Genomic DNA, 3,859 nt, shown 5'->3' on the forward strand with positions numbered 1-3,859 from the left:
TGTTTGAAGCCTGAAATGTGTCAAAAGGTTGAAAAGTTCAAGGGGGCCGAATACTTTCGCAAGGCACTGTACATACAGTACATATATACATACATACATACATACATACATACATACATACATGTATGTGCATACATGCACACATACATATACAGTATACACATTGAATCATTGAATCAGTGTCAACAGAATTACCGAACACAAAATGTTAAATTATTCTCATAACTCACAAGCTTTTTAACAAACACATGTCGTTTTCTACATACAAAAGAATCCTTTTTAAAACTGCTGACAGTCCTATCTGTGAATTATTCAGAATGACACAAAGGACATTTGTGGTAGAGATGTTACCAATAAGTGTAACATTCATCCTCATAAAACATTTGGAAAGTGGATTTTTTAAAATATATTTTAAATCCAGTATTAACATCCATTATCTTGCAGTCTTTTTTCACTCTCTTTGTTGGTGTATTGCAGCATATTTTGGTGTGTATCCACCACCTGTTGATCAGTGGAACAGTGACACCATTTCCGGTATACATGTGCATCCATATACTGCTACTGGAGATCAGAAACTCCACAGGGAACCATTAAATAGCACTTTCAACCTTAAAGACAATCTCCAGAATACTTACTAAAGATTCTGCTTACACCATTTCAGTACATTATAACAAATCTTTGGTTGTTTGAACTGTTCTAATGCAGGATGAGGCTGTTTCTCAGAGAGTGAAGTCTATATATCTTAAATAACAATTTAAATTTGAAATATAACAATTTCATTTCATTCAATGACAAAAAGCACCTAAGAAAGAGACATAAACATTAGTTCGTTTTGAACTGACTTGCTATGAGTCCTTATCTGAATCCCATTGAACTGTAATTTGCTTAAGAAGAGTGGGCCAAACTACCACTGGAAGACTTGTTCAGAGTTACAGAAAGCACTTGATTGCAGTCGAGTTATAATCTGAGCTTTGTGGGAGTTGTTGGGTTGGAGATGGATAAATAATAGCCTAATGCTTGCTATCATATGAAAGTCAGTGTGCTATGTAGTGCTCCACTAATGGAAGGATGCATTGTTTTACAAGTTCTAAATCAAATACAAAGCAAGCAGTCAATACAAAATGTAAGAGAATAGGAGTTAATGTAACGTTAACTGAACAAATCTCTTATTTCTTTGAAAAATTAAAATAATGGTTGTGATAATGTACTAAAGACCCCCACAGATGTTTAGCTCCTAGCCCTTCTTATGGGAGCTCAGCTCCCACTGGCTCCCACATAACCCTGATTGAGTTATTGCCTCCAAAGGCTGTGCTACAAAATATGTAGTTAACTGAACCAATATTTTTGGTTATAACATTTGAATTTGTTTTATTTTAAAAATGTTTCTGTGGTAACACCACATTATGTAATAACTCGACAAAATGTAATACATTATCTCTTCATTATGTAAGAACACCTGTATTTTGTAATAATATGCCACATTATAAATAATAAACAGCCTGGACCCAATATGTAATACATTTCCTTGTGTTTTGTAATAAATTATTACTTATTGTGGAAAATCCAGGAGTTGCATTTTTTATGATGAAAATGTAATAATATGGTCTATGTAACCAAAATGGATGTCTTTATCTTTTTGGTAAATGGTCTGTACTTGTATAGCACCTTTCTAGTGTTCTAACCACTCAAAGTGCTTTTACACTACATTAACACAAGGCCATTAAATGGAAACAAATACTCATTCATTCACATGCCGATGACACTGCATCGGAAGCAATTTGGGGTTCAGTATCTTGCTAAAGGACACTTCGACATGCTTGGGAGGAGCCGGGGATTGAACCAATAACCAAAAGCAATGTTTCCAAAATATTTAGTGGGAAATAAAGAATGAAGATACCATATACTTCTTTCAGTTTCAACTTAAAGGTCCAGTGTGTAGGATTTAGTGGCATCTAGTTGCAGATTGCATCTCCCTGGCTTCATCCTCCCTCTCAAAGTGCAAAGGAGAAACTACGTGCAAAAAAAAAAGATCCCTCCTATCTAAAGTGTTTGGTCCCACTGTTTTGTCCCTTCTGGGCTACTGTAATATGGTGGTTCAACATGATGGCGTCCATGTAAGGCAACCTGCTCCCCCTGTCGATAAAAACAGCTCATTCTAAGGTAACAAAAACACGATTCTTATTTCCAGGCAACTTTACACTAATGAAAACATACCTATGAATATTATATTCTATTTCTGCCAATAGATCCTCCTAAAAATAACACACTGGAACTTTAATACATAGAAAATTAGTTATTTTAACCAATATCTTCTGCCACGTCTGTACATAATGTTGAGATAACCTCCAGTGACATATAAAGCCACCTGTTGAGAGACAGTTAAAACAATAACAGCCCCTTTGTGTGGCCATGGAGGAGAAGCCGCATGTCCCAGACTGAGCTGACGTGCGGTGATAAAAAATGTTCCAAAAAAACAAACTAAAAAAAATGCTCTAAAGGATGCCGTTACAGTTAACACCTTTACTGTTTCCCATGAGAAGGGGCTAGGGTGCAGGCCTCCAGTATTGGGGAACCGGTCTTTCTTTACGCAACCTTGACTTGTGGTGGGATCCCCCCCGGCTTATTGCTGGGACATCTGCCGGAAGGAGGCCAGCCACAGTGGGGATGTGCAGCCTGATGTCAGGCTCTGTGCAGCAGCCGCATGAAGCCACAGGGCAGGCCTGCATGCAACCGCTGGCCAGGGCCTCAACAGTCTGTTCACAGGCGCGCACACACACCTTCTACTTATGATAACCCTGACCCTACACCCTACTGCATGTCTACCTTCAAACCTGATTATACCCTCAACACAGAGTGTGGAAAAACATGGCTTCAACCTGTGTGAGGTCCCAACAGGTACAATGGAGATTAGGTTTACTACTCAGTCATCTTTCAACCTATGTGCATTAGACTGGTAGACTGATCAATGAATCTCTCTTTTATGACTAGCAAGGCCTTTCTGGTCTACAGAAGAACACAATAAATTAGCTAGTCAGTTCGAAGTTCTGCGGGATGAGTGCTGAATAAGATCAAAAGCAGAGCACACAATACGCCTGTCTAAAAGTCCCTAGAGTTTTTGCATTGATTTAAAATTATTTTACTAGTTCATAAGGCACTGCATGGCCTTGCACCAGACTACCTAACTCAAAATTTGAGTTTTAATCAAACTCAAACTCTTTAACCCGGAATTAAAATAATCATAATTTAATTTTTTTAGAAAAGCTTAAATCTTTTAGAAGCAACAACAATCTGTATTTCAACATTTTTCAGTTTTATATTTTCAATTGCAACAATTTAATTTTCAAGCACCCAAATAATGCTGTTTTTTATTTTTTATTTTAATATTTTTTAATGTGAACTAAAAATCCATATATTCAGTCTGGCTTTTATGTAGTGTTTTGTGATTTATGGTTTTAATATTTATGCTTATTTTATATATTAGCATCATTATTTAATATATTTTTTGTATTACAATATTTTTTTAGGCATGTCAGTTTCATTACTTTTATTGCTATCTCTTACTTTCTTAACTACCTTTCTTTTAATTTTATCTTATTTAATAAAGCTTTTTGTCTTTGTTTTGGCATGCATTGGTCTCTAAATCATTTTTAAAGCTTAAATTCTTTTTTAAACTGAATGTTTTGTCAATTGCTTGTAAAGCACATGAATTACATTTTATGGATTTTTACAGGTTCTATATAAATAAAGCTTGATTAATTGATTGAACAAGGGATCATAGCAGAAACTGAAAAGGTGCAGGGTAAGGCCAAAAATGTAACATATATGTCTATGTACTTATACATACTAGTACATACTATAT

This window comes from Morone saxatilis, unplaced genomic scaffold (assembly GCF_004916995.1).
Source record: "Morone saxatilis isolate NCDOM2014 unplaced genomic scaffold, NCSU_SB_2.0 Contig21, whole genome shotgun sequence".
Lineage (NCBI taxonomy): Eukaryota > Metazoa > Chordata > Actinopteri > Moronidae > Morone > Morone saxatilis.